The sequence below is a fragment of the Lathamus discolor genome, chromosome 3, assembly GCF_037157495.1.
Source record: "Lathamus discolor isolate bLatDis1 chromosome 3, bLatDis1.hap1, whole genome shotgun sequence".
In the NCBI taxonomy this organism is placed as follows: domain Eukaryota; kingdom Metazoa; phylum Chordata; class Aves; order Psittaciformes; family Psittacidae; genus Lathamus; species Lathamus discolor.
In genome coordinates this window covers 52017191-52034661 of record NC_088886.1, presented here as the reverse complement: position 1 = coordinate 52034661, position 17471 = coordinate 52017191, and positions in this window count along the sequence as shown.

Genomic DNA, 17471 nt, shown 5'->3' with positions numbered 1-17471 from the left:
CCCTGGGACCAACCACCATCGCGTGCGCCTCCAAAACCACCTCGCCAGCCACTGAGGCGCCCTGCCCGACCGCCTCCACCACGGCCCTCATGGCTGTCCCATTCAGCTCAGAAGGTGCTTGAGAGCATGCAGAGCAACATCGATGACCCTGAGGAACCGTCCCCTCAGCCCCCAAAGCCAGCGCCCCGATCGAAGCTCTCAGGCAGCTCCATGAGGCTCCGGATTTGGGGTACACCAGAAATACCCCATAAAGCCAAGCAAAAATAAAAACTTGGAGCAGCACAATGGTGCTATCAGGCTCTAATGGAGACACTCTGCTCTGGTTTAGGCTGGAATGGAGTTCATTTTCTTCCTAGCAGCCCAGATGGTGCTGAGGTTGGGATTTGGAACTAAACTAGTGTTGGCACCACACTCATTCTTTAGCTGCAGCTGAACACTGCTTGCATGGCGCAAGGACTACTCTGTTCTGGGTGAAAAACGTAAGCCACACCTTGTGGTTTAACCCAGCATTCAATTGAGGACCACACAGCCAGTCACCCGCTGCCGCCCTCCCGCTGCTAAGTTTTTTCCCATCTTGCAGCAATCACAAGGCAATAGTTTTACGGTTCCTGAGTGCCTCTGCGGACATGGGCTACTGTCGGGACATGCTCTGCGCGTCTCCAGTCTCATTGGGAAATGTGGAAGAATGTTTTTTCCCATTACTGTTTGGCAGAAGCCATGGTTTCAACACGCAACCCTGATTTTATCTGGCATTACAAGGAGGTATGAGTGCGGTCCCCAGGTCTGCGCGTGGTGCTTCTGGCCTGTAAAGGAGTCACCGAGCTCCTTCTACACCAGCTCTTTGCTCCCTGGACTACTGTCTTTTCTGGTCGTTTCTCAAGATGCAACAGTGCAGCCAAACATGAGCAGCGTTTGCTGGTGCTTACGGCACCTTTAAAGTACTGTCTCTGGCGTCAGAGAAGCCGGTCCAATCTACTGCAGTTTTGCTTGCTTTACTTTTATTGCTGTATCCGCTGTCAGGCAATTCCCTCTGCAAGCCTAAAATGTGTCTGGATCTTTTCAGTAACCGCAGAAGACAACAGAGAGGAGTAAGTTTTGCCTGGGTGTCATGTGCTCCACAGCAGACGTTATTTTCTTTTTAATACTAGTTTTAAAATATTTCATAGGGAAAAACAGAGAGGGAGAGGGGGCACATTCGTTCCCTTCAGAGTCCACGCTTACAGGTACGTCGGGGAGGGGACCCCGCTGCACAGGGGCCCGCTGGGGTGTCAGCACGGGGCAGCCTCAGGCTCCCTTCCCTCCCAGGGCTGGGGCCGTGCTGGGGAGCTGGTGTGTGACGTCACAGAAGGCCGCCGATACACCGCGAGGTCATATGCGGCCCCGCAGGCACCCTGCCAGCAGTGCCGGCAGCGGCGGCTTTAGTGCCACAGCGGCTTCAGCGGCGGCTTTAGCGGCGGCACCTGCGTTAGCGGCAGCGGCGGCTTTAGCGGCGGCAGCGGCTTCAGCGACAGTAGTGCCGGTAGCAGCGCTGCGGCGTTAGCGGCAGCAGTGGCGGCAGCTGCACCGTTAGCGGCGGCGGCGGCGGAATGGTGCAGCTCCAGGGAGGCTTCGTCCGCCTCGTCGTCGTTACCCTCCTTCTGCTGATCCTGCGAGCCCAGCATGTCAGGGCTCGGCCGTGGCAAGCACGGGGATTAGGTAGGCAGGCAGGCAAGGGCCAGCACCCAGCCCCGGCAGTACGCACTGCACTGCTCGCGGTGGGACTGGGCTGCGTGAGAAGCAGCCAGCTCCTCTGGCAGCGAGAGGCACGGGGCTGCAGCCACTGCGGGGACGTTTCCCGAGGAGTGCAGGGGCCCCAAACCTCACCTAGAGCCAGCCTTGTGCAGCTCTGCCCCAGGAAAACCTTCTAGGTTAAGCGAAGTAGATGGCGACATCTGATGGGAATGTGCTTGATTACAGCTGTGCCTATAGCCCGTGGCCACCGGATTTGGCCAAATCCTGTCCCAGATCCTGTCCTGGAGCCTCACGGCAATCCCTCAGGTGTGTCATTTCAGTGCGTGAGCACTTAGGTTTTAATCATTCAAAATTCACTTGGTATTTTCTTGGCTGGTGCTTAAGACGTGCAGAACAGCAGAGAGAGAGTGGGTCAGGCTCAGGGACGTGCCTTGGAGCATTCTGCCTTGCAAAGCATTCCTTCCCAGCCTCTCTGACCCTGCACTACTTCCAATACAAAGCCCGCGGGCTCGTGAGGGTTGAGTTTACAGCTGGTGTGAGCTCCAGTGAGTCCTTTCCCCTGACAGCTCTGTGCACGGCTCGTTTTAGACTAGCATGGCCCAGGCATGCAGTAACTGCACAGCCCTCCTGAGTAGAAGGGAGAGACAAGTGCCATGGAGCAATCCCGTGCTTGAGCTGCATTCGCTGCCCTTCGGATGTGAGGAAACACACTGAAATATTTCAGGGGAGCTTCTCTGTACTGTTTGTTCGCAGATGTGGCCGGAGGTGAGGGATACCCAGCTTCCTGGCTGGATTCCACGGCTGACGCTCAGGGAGATAGCATGGGTACGTCACAGCTTTTTACTTCCTTTCAAAGCTGCCTGCCCAAAGCCCAAACATGAGCAAGGCATCTCTTGCGGGTGTGAGAATAGAGACCTGCGTGTGTGTCGTGCCATTAGGTGATTGCCTTATATGTTCTGCTGTTTGCTTACGACATTGTCTTATCGCAGTGTGTGAAGGAAACCTCTCATGGGTCTTTGGTTGCAGATGTGGGCGCAGGGAGGGCTGTTCCAGCTTCTCAGCTGGATCCTGTGCTGGAGCTTCCCTGGGACCACAGGGCAGAGTAGTCAGCTTTGACTCACTTTGCAGACTACACACTGATTTTCAGTACTTTATTCGCATGGAATTTAACTTTGTACTTTCCGTTTGGGTCCTCAAGGAGCAAAGTCTGAAGATGAAACAGGAGAATCTTCCCAGGGGTCATCAGATACCCTAAGGAGAATCATGACAGACTTGGATGAAGCAGCACAGGGTGGGTGTATATCACTCTTGACCGGAAGGCTTGGGAAGCTGAGGTTTTAGATGCATGTACGGACAAGGAGTAGCCTCCACAGCAGGAACGGGAGAGGCTTTCCAAGGAACTGATCCCCGATAAGCCATGACAGGGCCAGCATCCTGACAGTCGCTGCCGGAGAGAGTGCCCTTGGGCAGCGAACAGGATGCGCGGGCAGCTTGGGGTCGCAGAGACCAGCAGGCTTGGCTGGGGCTGCAGGCGTGGTATGGCCAGGGTCGGAGCACTCTGGCTTCACAGCCGGACCCAGTCCCATTGCTCTCTGTGGTGTCTGGAGACAATGTGTGACACTTTGGGGTCCGGGACAGATGGCAACTGACGCGACACCCAATTTGAAGGCAGCTAAAGTGCAGGGCTGTGAATTTAGTGTTGGGTGGTTTAGCTGTCTCTTTCTAGTTGGGTTTTAGGTGACTTGGCTGTGGTTTGCGCAGAATCATAGAATACTTAAGGTTGGAAGGGACCTTAAGATCATCGCGTTCCACCCCCCTGCCAAGGTCAGGGACACATCACACTAAACAGTGCCACCCAAGGCTCTGTCCATCCTGGCCTTGAACAGCACCAGGGATGGAGCATTCGCAGCTTCCCTGGGCAACCCATTCCAGTGGCCTCACCACACTCACAGTAAAGCACATCTTCTTTGTATCTAATCTAAACTTCCCTTATTTAACTCTGAACCCATTACCCCTCGTCCTATCACTGCAGTCCCTAATGAAGAGTCCCTCCCCAGCATCCTTGTAGGCCCCCTTCAGATACTGGAAGGCTGCCATGAGGTCTGGTTTTGGAGGACTGGGGGCTCTTTGCTGCCACTTGAGAGCTTTCCAGAGTGTGGCTGCAAGAGCTTGCATCTTAGTTGACCATGTGTGTCCGTTACTCGTTCCGCATGATTGAGTTGGCACGACGGAAGGTGCTTCTCCGAAGGCCTCTCTCCCCAGCTGAATTGCCTACGGCGTCTTTCTGTCCTCTCTGAAGGAAGGAATTTGCCATGATCTTGCAGTGTGCCAACAATGCAGAGCGGAAGGCGGGCAAGAAGATCACAGGCAATCCCTTAGTCTCTCAGCGCGCCAGGATGTGCTGTCTACCGGCAAACTGAGAAATGTCTAGTGCTTCAGTTCTTCTCCATGAATGGCATGTTGTTTGGACTGGTGACTCGGTGCACCCCCAAATGCCCAGGATGTTTCTAAGTGCTAGGAATGTATTTTGAGTAGGATTGCTGTCTGAAGATACCATGTTCTTATGAGGAACAGTTCCTTGTAATCAAACTGACCCACCTTCTTTCGAAAGAGCGGAACTATGAGACCGTGGAGGCGCTTCAGGAAGGCGACAGGCGGGGAGCGCCAGCCTCTGGAGGAAGAACGGGGGCCTATTCATCAGTCGGCGAGCCAGGTAATTGCCGTCCTTCAGTCATCCAGTGCCATACGGCAAAGTCACTGTGTTGTCTGCAGGCTATTACATCCCCTGGTGCCTGCACCGGTTCATGGGAGAATTAGAATTTAGCCCTTTGGGGAAGCCAGCCATCTGAAGTACTTTCAGCAGGTGATGGGAAACATGACTCTTAACTGAATGTACCTCCCACAACACCTGCATCCCAGAGCCTGCTGTGAGTCCTCTTAGGCACAACAGAGGGGGATCCCTCCTGTGGACTGAGGTCCAGAGGGAAGCCCTAATGGATTGTGCATGGCTCCAGGGGAACCGGCACTGTCCTGCATCCTTTGTGCCCGAGCCACGCTGAGGCTTGACCTTTCTCTGATTGTTGTCAGTGCGGCCCAAGCCTGGGCAATATCCATGCCAGGATGCATGATTTTTTCAAAAGATCCCACAAAGCGTTGCTTGCGGGGGGGCCATGAGTGGGAGACAAGTCCTGGAAACTGGGGGCACGCAAGCAATGCCCATGCCAGAGAAAAGGCCAAGAGGGACAGCGAGGCTCAGGTATCTCCCGAGGGGATCTGACTCTGGCCCTTTGGGATGTACATCACCAGGGGAGGGAGAGCTGGGACTGGCACTCCCTGACGCAGGGGTGGGTTTTGTCTGTCTCGCTTAGAGGGGCAGTCGGTCACCCTGCTGCTCTCCCCCATGCGCTCCCCATCTGGCCTCATGAGTTACGCTCAGTGGAACAACTTGTCCCAGAGGGACAGAGAGTGCCTCCGGGCGGCAGCGCTAGCAAGCCTTCCTTGCAAAGGGAAGGTGGGTGAACGCATAAGAACTGGTGTGCAAATAAATGTGAAAGATCACCAGGAAGGGGGAGCAAACCTATGACACTGGGAAAACTGGATTATGCTTATCCCAGAGTGCAGGCAAAGCTGAGAGGAGCTGAGGCTGTACCCTGGGGAGAGGCTCCAGGGTGCGTTCATTTGCAGCGACTTTGGGAGTTGCCTTTGCTTCTACTGAAACCAAGGAAATGCTGCAGTCCCAGCAAGTTCGCTGAGCAAGAACATTTCCTGGTGGTGTCAGATCTCTTGTGAAAAATTATCATTCGTGTGCAGCAGACAGAATTCTGCCTGCAGGTGGGGATGACAAGAAAAACCCAAATGCTGCAGATCAGCATGGATTCTGGAAGCTCTGCACAGAAGGCATCGTGGCAGTCTTGGGCTCCATGCTGCTCGGGATGGTATTTTGCTGTGTGATCCATCTGTGGAGGAAGAGAAGACGGTGAGCTTTGGAGCAGGGGGGACGGGTTATGAAAATTCAGTATGAGACGGCTGCTACTGACAATGCAGCGTTTAGAGATAGGGTATTCCGTTATTAACTGGCCTCTCAATCCACGGGCACTTGTTTCTGAAACCTGCTCTTACTGTTCCGAATATGAGTTAAAAATGACCCTGGCTTGGCAAGAGCAGACCCAGCAGCAGACGTAGGCAGAGCAAAATCAGGAAGAAAAACAAGGGGTGACACTGCCGTAGAAAGTGAGAAGCGCAACAGCGACACCTCCCTAGCAGTCAACCTACCAGCAGAAATCACCTTTTAGGTGCTGCCGGACAGAGAGCCAAGGCTCTCCCCTTGTCTGGGCAGGGATGGGCAAGGGAGCTGGGTGCTGGTTTTGCCAGGCACACTGAGAAAGGCCAAGGGGAGGCTCTCCTGGCCCTGCAGGGCCATAACCAGCTTTGTGCCCTTTGTCTGCCCAGGTCAGGTCTCCTTCCATGCACATGCAGAGCAGGCAGGTCAGGATGCTCAGGGCCCTGAGGAGATGAGGCGTGGGCAGGCGAGCAGAGCCCTAGGCGAGGGGTGCAGGGCTTCCCATTTTCTGCCCACAGCTCCTGTGTGCAGCCGGGTACCTGCACCCTATGGGCTGCCCAGCACTGGTCTGCACTCTAGAACCTGCCTGGCACTGCAGCCACAGCAGGGCCTCAGTAGCCTCCTCTCTCCACAGGTGCATGGCCGAAGCGTCAGCGGCTCAGGAATATATCAACAGACGCATGACAGACATGGAGAGAGGGATGCCCCGCTCGAACCCCTCTGAGCCCTGGGACCAACCACCATCGCGTGCGCCTCCAAAACCACCTCGCCAGCCACTGAGGCGCCCTGCCCGACCGCCTCCACCACGGCCCTCATGGCTGTCCCATTCAGCTCAGAAGGTGCTTGAGAGCATGCAGAGCAACATCGATGACCCTGAGGAACCGTCCCCTCAGCCCCCAAAGCCAGCGCCCCGATCGAAGCTCTCAGGCAGCTCCATGAGGCTCCGGATTTGGGGTACACCAGAAATACCCCACAAAGCCAAGCAAAAATAAAAACTTGGAGCAGCACAATGGTGCTATCAGGCTCTAATGGAGACACTCTGCTCTGGTTTAGGCTGGAATGGAGTTCATTTTCTTCCTAGCAGCCCAGATGGTGCTGAGGTTGGGATTTGGAACTAAACTAGTGTTGGCACCACACTCATTCTTTAGCTGCAGCTGAACACTGCTTGCATGGCGCAAGGACTACTCTGTTCTGGGTTGAAAACATAAGCCACACCTTGTGGTTTAACCCAGCATTCAATTGAGGACCACACAGCCAGTCACCCGCTGCCGCCCTCCCGCTGCTAAGTTTTTTCCCATCTTGCAGCAATCACAAGGCAATAGTTTTACGGTTCCTGAGTGCCTCTGCGGACATGGGCTACTGTCGGGACATGCTCTGCGCGTCTCCAGTCTCATTGGGAAATGTGGAAGAATGTTTTTTCCCATTACTGTTTGGCAGAAGCCATGGTTTCAACACGCAACCCTGATTTTATCTGGCATTACAAGGAGGTATGAGTGCGGTCCCCAGGTCTGCGCGTGGTGCTTCTGGCCTGTAAAGGAGTCACCGAGCTCCTTCTACACCAGCTCTTTGCTCCCTGGACTACTGTCTTTTCTGGTCGTTTGTCAAGATGCAACAGTGCAGCCAAACATGAGCAGCGTTTGCTGGTGCTTACGGCACCTTTAAAGTACTGTCTCTGGCGTCAGAGAAGCCGGTCCAATCTACTGCAGTTTTGCTTGCTTTACTTTTATTGCTGTATCCGCTGTCAGGCAATTCCCTCTGCAAGCCTAAAATGTGTCTGGATCTTTTCAGTAACCGCAGAAGACAACAGAGAGGAGTAAGTTTTGCCTGGGTGTCATGTGCTCCACAGCAGACGTTATTTTCTTTTTAATACTAGTTTTAAAATATTTCGTAGGGAAAAACAGAGAGGGAGAGGGGGCACATTCGTTCCCTTCAGAGTCCACGCTTACAGGTACGTCGGGGAGGGGACCCCGCTGCACACGGGCCCGCTGGGCTGTCAGCACGGGGCAGCCTCAGGCTCCCTTCCCTCCCAGGGCTGGGGCCGTGCTGGGGAGCTGGTGTGTGACGTCACAGAAGGCCGCCGATACACCGCGAGGTCATATGCGGCCCCGCAGGCACCCTGCCAGCAGTGCCGGCAGCGGCGGCTTTAGTGCCACAGCGGCTTCAGCGGCGGCTTTAGCGGCGGCACCTGCGTTAGCGGCAGCGGCGGCTTTAGCGGCGGCAGCGGCTTCAGCGACAGTAGTGCCGGTAGCAGCGCTGCGGCGTTAGCGGCAGCAGTGGCGGCAGCTGCACCGTTAGCGGCGGCGGCGGCGGAATGGTGCAGCTCCGGGGAGGCTTCGTCCGCCTCGTCGTCGTTACCCTCCTTCTGCTGATCCTGCGAGCCCAGCATGTCAGGGCTCGGCCGTGGCAAGCACGGGGATTAGGTAGGCAGGCAGGCAAGGGCCAGCACCCAGCCCCGGCAGTACGCACTGCACTGCTCGCGGTGGGACTGGGCTGCGTGAGAAGCAGCCAGCTCCTCTGGCAGCGAGAGGCACGGGGCTGCAGCCACTGCGGGGACGTTTCCCGAGGAGTGCAGGGGCCCCAAACCTCACCTAGAGCCAGCCTTGTGCAGCTCTGCCCCAGGAAAACCTTCTAGGTTAAACGAAGTAGATGGCGACATCTGATGGGAATGTGCTTGATTACAGCTGTGCCTATAGCCCGTGGCCACCGGATTTGGCCAAATCCTGTCCCAGATCCTGTCCTGGAGCCTCACGGCAATCCCTCAGGTGTGTCATTTCAGTGCGTGAGCACTTAGGTTTTAATCATTCAAAATTCACTTGGTATTTTCTTGGCTGGTGCTTAAGATGTGCAGAACAGCAGAGAGAGAGTGGGTCAGGCTCAGGGACGTGCCTTGGAGCATTCTGCCTTGCAAAGCATTCCTTCCCAGCCTCTCTGACCCTGCACTACTTCCAATACAAAGCCCGCGGGCTCGTGAGGGTTGAGTTTACAGCTGGTGTGAGCTCCAGTGAGTCCTTTCCCCTGACAGCTCTGTGCACGGCTCGTTTTAGACTAGCATGGCCCAGGCATGCAGTAACTGCACAGCCCTCCTGAGTAGAAGGGAGAGACAAGTGCCATGGAGCAATCCCGTGCTTGAGCTGCATTCGCTGCCCTTCGGATGTGAGGAAACACACTGAAATATTTCAGGGGAGCTTCTCTGTACTGTTTGTTCGCAGATGTGGCCGGAGGTGAGGGATACCCAGCTTCCTGGCTGGATTCCACGGCTGACGCTCAGGGAGATAGCATGGGTACGTCACAGCTTTTTACTTCCTTTCAAAGCTGCCTGCCCAAAGCCCAAACATGAGCAAGGCATCTCTTGCGGGTGTGAGAATAGAGACCTGCGTGTGTGTCGTGCCATTAGGTGATTGCCTTATATGTTCTGCTGTTTGCTTACGACATTGTCTTATCGCAGTGTGTGAAGGAAACCTCTCATGGGTCTTTGGTTGCAGATGTGGGCGCAGGGAGGGCTGTTCCAGCTTCTCAGCTGGATCCTGTGCTGGAGCTTCCCTGGGACCACAGGGCAGAGTAGTCAGCTTTGACTCACTTTGCAGACTACACACTGATTTTCAGTACTTTATTCGCATGGAATTTAACTTTGTACTTTCCGTTTGGGTCCTCAAGGAGCAAAGTCTGAAGATGAAACAGGAGAATCTTCCCAGGGGTCATCAGATACCCTAAGGAGAATCATGACAGACTTGGATGAAGCAGCACAGGGTGGGTGTATATCACTCTTGACCGGAAGGCTTGGGAAGCTGAGGTTTTAGATGCATGTACGGACAAGGAGTAGCCTCCACAGCAGGAACGGGAGAGGCTTTCCAAGGAACTGATCCCCGATAAGCCATGACAGGGCCAGCATCCTGACAGTCGCTGCCGGAGAGAGTGCCCTTGGGCAGCGAACAGGATGCGCGGGCAGCTTGGGGTCGCAGAGACCAGCAGGCTTGGCTGGGGCTGCAGGCGTGGTATGGCCAGGGTCGGAGCACTCTGGCTTCACAGCCGGACCCAGTCCCATTGCTCTCTGTGGTGTCTGGAGACAATGTGTGACACTTTGGGGTCCGGGACAGATGGCAACTGACGCGACACCCAATTTGAAGGCAGCTAAAGTGCAGGGCTGTGAATTTAGTGTTGGGTGGTTTAGCTGTCTCTTTCTAGTTGGGTTTTAGGTGACTTGGCTGTGGTTTGCGCAGAATCATAGAATACTTAAGGTTGGAAGGGACCTTAAGATCATCGCGTTCCACCCCCCTGCCAAGGTCAGGGACACATCACACTAAACAGTGCCACCCAAGGCTCTGTCCATCCTGGCCTTGAACAGCACCAGGGATGGAGCATTCGCAGCTTCCCTGGGCAACCCATTCCAGTGGCCTCACCACACTCACAGTAAAGCACATCTTCTTTGTATCTAATCTAAACTTCCCTTATTTAACTCTGAACCCATTACCCCTCGTCCTATCACTGCAGTCCCTAATGAAGAGTCCCTCCCCAGCATCCTTGTAGGCCCCCTTCAGATACTGGAAGGCTGCCATGAGGTCTGGTTTTGGAGGACTGGGGGCTCTTTGCTGCCACTTGAGAGCTTTCCAGAGTGTGGCTGCAAGAGCTTGCATCTTAGTTGACCATGTGTGTCCGTTACTCGTTCCGCATGATTGAGTTGGCACGACGGAAGGTGCTTCTCCGAAGGCCTCTCTCCCCAGCTGAATTGCCTACGGCGTCTTTCTGTCCTCTCTGAAGGAAGGAATTTGCCATGATCTTGCAGTGTGCCAACAATGCAGAGCGGAAGGCGGGCAAGAAGATCACAGGCAATCCCTTAGTCTCTCAGCGCGCCAGGATGTGCTGTCTACCGGCAAACTGAGAAATGTCTAGTGCTTCAGTTCTTCTCCATGAATGGCATGTTGTTTGGACTGGTGACTCGGTGCACCCCCAAATGCCCAGGATGTTTCTAAGTGCTAGGAATGTATTTTGAGTAGGATTGCTGTCTGAAGATACCATGTTCTTATGAGGAACAGTTCCTTGTAATCAAACTGACCCACCTTCTTTCGAAAGAGCGGAACTATGAGACCGTGGAGGCGCTTCAGGAAGGCGACAGGCGGGGAGCGCCAGCCTCTGGAGGAAGAACGGGGGCCTATTCATCAGTCGGCGAGCCAGGTAATTGCCGTCCTTCAGTCATCCAGTGCCATACGGCAAAGTCACTGTGTTGTCTGCAGGCTATTACATCCCCTGGTGCCTGCACCGGTTCATGGGAGAATTAGAATTTAGCCCTTTGGGGAAGCCAGCCATCTGAAGTACTTTCAGCAGGTGATGGGAAACATGACTCTTAACTGAATGTACCTCCCACAACACCTGCATCCCAGAGCCTGCTGTGAGTCCTCTTAGGCACAACAGAGGGGGATCCCTCCTGTGGACTGAGGTCCAGAGGGAAGCCCTAATGGATTGTGCATGGCTCCAGGGGAACCGGCACTGTCCTGCATCCTTTGTGCCCGAGCCACGCTGAGGCTTGACCTTTCTCTGATTGTTGTCAGTGCGGCCCAAGCCTGGGCAATATCCATGCCAGGATGCATGATTTTTTCAAAAGATCCCACAAAGCGTTGCTTGCGGGGGGGCCATGAGTGGGAGACAAGTCCTGGAAACTGGGGGCACGCAAGCAATGCCCATGCCAGAGAAAAGGCCAAGAGGGACAGCGAGGCTCAGGTATCTCCCGAGGGGATCTGACTCTGGCCCTTTGGGATGTACATCACCAGGGGAGGGAGAGCTGGGACTGGCACTCCCTGACGCAGGGGTGGGTTTTGTCTGTCTCGCTTAGAGGGGCAGTCGGTCACCCTGCTGCTCTCCCCCATGCGCTCCCCATCTGGCCTCATGAGTTACGCTCAGTGGAACAACTTGTCCCAGAGGGACAGAGAGTGCCTCCGGGCGGCAGCGCTAGCAAGCCTTCCTTGCAAAGGGAAGGTGGGTGAACGCATAAGAACTGGTGTGCAAATAAATGTGAAAGATCACCAGGAAGGGGGAGCAAACCTATGACACTGGGAAAACTGGATTATGCTTATCCCAGAGTGCAGGCAAAGCTGAGAGGAGCTGAGGCTGTACCCTGGGGAGAGGCTCCAGGGTGCGTTCATTTGCAGCGACTTTGGGAGTTGCCTTTGCTTCTACTGAAACCAAGGAAATGCTGCAGTCCCAGCAAGTTCGCTGAGCAAGAACATTTCCTGGTGGTGTCAGATCTCTTGTGAAAAATTATCATTCGTGTGCAGCAGACAGAATTCTGCCTGCAGGTGGGGATGACAAGAAAAACCCAAATGCTGCAGATCAGCATGGATTCTGGAAGCTCTGCACAGAAGGCATCGTGGCAGTCTTGGGCTCCATGCTGCTCGGGATGGTATTTTGCTGTGTGATCCATCTGTGGAGGAAGAGAAGACGGTGAGCTTTGGAGCAGGGGGGACGGGTTATGAAAATTCAGTATGAGACGGCTGCTACTGACAATGCAGCGTTTAGAGATAGGGTATTCCGTTATTAACTGGCCTCTCAATCCACGGGCACTTGTTTCTGAAACCTGCTCTTACTGTTCCGAATATGAGTTAAAAATGACCCTGGCTTGGCAAGAGCAGACCCAGCAGCAGACGTAGGCAGAGCAAAATCAGGAAGAAAAACAAGGGGTGACACTGCCGTAGAAAGTGAGAAGCGCAACAGCGACACCTCCCTAGCAGTCAACCTACCAGCAGAAATCACCTTTTAGGTGCTGCCGGACAGAGAGCCAAGGCTCTCCCCTTGTCTGGGCAGGGATGGGCAAGGGAGCTGGGTGCTGGTTTTGCCAGGCACACTGAGAAAGGCCAAGGGGAGGCTCTCCTGGCCCTGCAGGGCCATAACCAGCTTTGTGCCCTTTGTCTGCCCAGGTCAGGTCTCCTTCCATGCACATGCAGAGCAGGCAGGTCAGGATGCTCAGGGCCCTGAGGAGATGAGGCGTGGGCAGGCGAGCAGAGCCCTAGGCGAGGGGTGCAGGGCTTCCCATTTTCTGCCCACAGCTCCTGTGTGCAGCCGGGTACCTGCACCCTATGGGCTGCCCAGCACTGGTCTGCACTCTAGAACCTGCCTGGCACTGCAGCCACAGCAGGGCCTCAGTAGCCTCCTCTCTCCACAGGTGCATGGCCGAAGCGTCAGCGGCTCAGGAATATATCAACAGACGCATGACAGACATGGAGAGAGGGATGCCCCGCTCGAACCCCTCTGAGCCCTGGGACCAACCACCATCGCGTGCGCCTCCAAAACCACCTCGCCAGCCACTGAGGCGCCCTGCCCGACCGCCTCCACCACGGCCCTCATGGCTGTCCCATTCAGCTCAGAAGGTGCTTGAGAGCATGCAGAGCAACATCGATGACCCTGAGGAACCGTCCCCTCAGCCCCCAAAGCCAGCGCCCCGATCGAAGCTCTCAGGCAGCTCCATGAGGCTCCGGATTTGGGGTACACCAGAAATACCCCACAAAGCCAAGCAAAAATAAAAACTTGGAGCAGCACAATGGTGCTATCAGGCTCTAATGGAGACACTCTGCTCTGGTTTAGGCTGGAATGGAGTTCATTTTCTTCCTAGCAGCCCAGATGGTGCTGAGGTTGGGATTTGGAACTAAACTAGTGTTGGCACCACACTCATTCTTTAGCTGCAGCTGAACACTGCTTGCATGGCGCAAGGACTACTCTGTTCTGGGTTGAAAACATAAGCCACACCTTGTGGTTTAACCCAGCATTCAATTGAGGACCACACAGCCAGTCACCCGCTGCCGCCCTCCCGCTGCTAAGTTTTTTCCCATCTTGCAGCAATCACAAGGCAATAGTTTTACGGTTCCTGAGTGCCTCTGCGGACATGGGCTACTGTCGGGACATGCTCTGCGCGTCTCCAGTCTCATTGGGAAATGTGGAAGAATGTTTTTTCCCATTACTGTTTGGCAGAAGCCATGGTTTCAACACGCAACCCTGATTTTATCTGGCATTACAAGGAGGTATGAGTGCGGTCCCCAGGTCTGCGCGTGGTGCTTCTGGCCTGTAAAGGAGTCACCGAGCTCCTTCTACACCAGCTCTTTGCTCCCTGGACTACTGTCTTTTCTGGTCGTTTGTCAAGATGCAACAGTGCAGCCAAACATGAGCAGCGTTTGCTGGTGCTTACGGCACCTTTAAAGTACTGTCTCTGGCGTCAGAGAAGCCGGTCCAATCTACTGCAGTTTTGCTTGCTTTACTTTTATTGCTGTATCCGCTGTCAGGCAATTCCCTCTGCAAGCCTAAAATGTGTCTGGATCTTTTCAGTAACCGCAGAAGACAACAGAGAGGAGTAAGTTTTGCCTGGGTGTCATGTGCTCCACAGCAGACGTTATTTTCTTTTTAATACTAGTTTTAAAATATTTCGTAGGGAAAAACAGAGAGGGAGAGGGGGCACATTCGTTCCCTTCAGAGTCCACGCTTACAGGTACGTCGGGGAGGGGACCCCGCTGCACACGGGCCCGCTGGGCTGTCAGCACGGGGCAGCCTCAGGCTCCCTTCCCTCCCAGGGCTGGGGCCGTGCTGGGGAGCTGGTGTGTGACGTCACAGAAGGCCGCCGATACACCGCGAGGTCATATGCGGCCCCGCAGGCACCCTGCCAGCAGTGCCGGCAGCGGCGGCTTTAGTGCCACAGCGGCTTCAGCGGCGGCTTTAGCGGCGGCACCTGCGTTAGCGGCAGCGGCGGCTTTAGCGGCGGCAGCGGCTTCAGCGACAGTAGTGCCGGTAGCAGCGCTGCGGCGTTAGCGGCAGCAGTGGCGGCAGCTGCACCGTTAGCGGCGGCGGCGGCGGAATGGTGCAGCTCCGGGGAGGCTTCGTCCGCCTCGTCGTCGTTACCCTCCTTCTGCTGATCCTGCGAGCCCAGCATGTCAGGGCTCGGCCGTGGCAAGCACGGGGATTAGGTAGGCAGGCAGGCAAGGGCCAGCACCCAGCCCCGGCAGTACGCACTGCACTGCTCGCGGTGGGACTGGGCTGCGTGAGAAGCAGCCAGCTCCTCTGGCAGCGAGAGGCACGGGGCTGCAGCCACTGCGGGGACGTTTCCCGAGGAGTGCAGGGGCCCCAAACCTCACCTAGAGCCAGCCTTGTGCAGCTCTGCCCCAGGAAAACCTTCTAGGTTAAACGAAGTAGATGGCGACATCTGATGGGAATGTGCTTGATTACAGCTGTGCCTATAGCCCGTGGCCACCGGATTTGGCCAAATCCTGTCCCAGATCCTGTCCTGGAGCCTCACGGCAATCCCTCAGGTGTGTCATTTCAGTGCGTGAGCACTTAGGTTTTAATCATTCAAAATTCACTTGGTATTTTCTTGGCTGGTGCTTAAGATGTGCAGAACAGCAGAGAGAGAGTGGGTCAGGCTCAGGGACGTGCCTTGGAGCATTCTGCCTTGCAAAGCATTCCTTCCCAGCCTCTCTGACCCTGCACTACTTCCAATACAAAGCCCGCGGGCTCGTGAGGGTTGAGTTTACAGCTGGTGTGAGCTCCAGTGAGTCCTTTCCCCTGACAGCTCTGTGCACGGCTCGTTTTAGACTAGCATGGCCCAGGCATGCAGTAACTGCACAGCCCTCCTGAGTAGAAGGGAGAGACAAGTGCCATGGAGCAATCCCGTGCTTGAGCTGCATTCGCTGCCCTTCGGATGTGAGGAAACACACTGAAATATTTCAGGGGAGCTTCTCTGTACTGTTTGTTCGCAGATGTGGCCGGAGGTGAGGGATACCCAGCTTCCTGGCTGGATTCCACGGCTGACGCTCAGGGAGATAGCATGGGTACGTCACAGCTTTTTACTTCCTTTCAAAGCTGCCTGCCCAAAGCCCAAACATGAGCAAGGCATCTCTTGCGGGTGTGAGAATAGAGACCTGCGTGTGTGTCGTGCCATTAGGTGATTGCCTTATATGTTCTGCTGTTTGCTTACGACATTGTCTTATCGCAGTGTGTGAAGGAAACCTCTCATGGGTCTTTGGTTGCAGATGTGGGCGCAGGGAGGGCTGTTCCAGCTTCTCAGCTGGATCCTGTGCTGGAGCTTCCCTGGGACCACAGGGCAGAGTAGTCAGCTTTGACTCACTTTGCAGACTACACACTGATTTTCAGTACTTTATTCGCATGGAATTTAACTTTGTACTTTCCGTTTGGGTCCTCAAGGAGCAAAGTCTGAAGATGAAACAGGAGAATCTTCCCAGGGGTCATCAGATACCCTAAGGAGAATCATGACAGACTTGGATGAAGCAGCACAGGGTGGGTGTATATCACTCTTGACCGGAAGGCTTGGGAAGCTGAGGTTTTAGATGCATGTACGGACAAGGAGTAGCCTCCACAGCAGGAACGGGAGAGGCTTTCCAAGGAACTGATCCCCGATAAGCCATGACAGGGCCAGCATCCTGACAGTCGCTGCCGGAGAGAGTGCCCTTGGGCAGCGAACAGGATGCGCGGGCAGCTTGGGGTCGCAGAGACCAGCAGGCTTGGCTGGGGCTGCAGGCGTGGTATGGCCAGGGTCGGAGCACTCTGGCTTCACAGCCGGACCCAGTCCCATTGCTCTCTGTGGTGTCTGGAGACAATGTGTGACACTTTGGGGTCCGGGACAGATGGCAACTGACGCGACACCCAATTTGAAGGCAGCTAAAGTGCAGGGCTGTGAATTTAGTGTTGGGTGGTTTAGCTGTCTCTTTCTAGTTGGGTTTTAGGTGACTTGGCTGTGGTTTGCGCAGAATCATAGAATACTTAAGGTTGGAAGGGACCTTAAGATCATCGCGTTCCACCCCCCTGCCAAGGTCAGGGACACATCACACTAAACAGTGCCACCCAAGGCTCTGTCCATCCTGGCCTTGAACAGCACCAGGGATGGAGCATTCGCAGCTTCCCTGGGCAACCCATTCCAGTGGCCTCACCACACTCACAGTAAAGCACATCTTCTTTGTATCTAATCTAAACTTCCCTTATTTAACTCTGAACCCATTACCCCTCGTCCTATCACTGCAGTCCCTAATGAAGAGTCCCTCCCCAGCATCCTTGTAGGCCCCCTTCAGATACTGGAAGGCTGCCATGAGGTCTGGTTTTGGAGGACTGGGGGCTCTTTGCTGCCACTTGAGAGCTTTCCAGAGTGTGGCTGCAAGAGCTTGCATCTTAGTTGACCATGTGTGTCCGTTACTCGTTCCGCATGATTGAGTTGGCACGACGGAAGGTGCTTCTCCGAAGGCCTCTCTCCCCAGCTGAATTGCCTACGGCGTCTTTCTGTCCTCTCTGAAGGAAGGAATTTGCCATGATCTTGCAGTGTGCCAACAATGCAGAGCGGAAGGCGGGCAAGAAGATCACAGGCAATCCCTTAGTCTCTCAGCGCGCCAGGATGTGCTGTCTACCGGCAAACTGAGAAATGTCTAGTGCTTCAGTTCTTCTCCATGAATGGCATGTTGTTTGGACTGGTGACTCGGTGCACCCCCAAATGCCCAGGATGTTTCTAAGTGCTAGGAATGTATTTTGAGTAGGATTGCTGTCTGAAGATACCATGTTCTTATGAGGAACAGTTCCTTGTAATCAAACTGACCCACCTTCTTTCGAAAGAGCGGAACTATGAGACCGTGGAGGCGCTTCAGGAAGGCGACAGGCGGGGAGCGCCAGCCTCTGGAGGAAGAACGGGGGCCTATTCATCAGTCGGCGA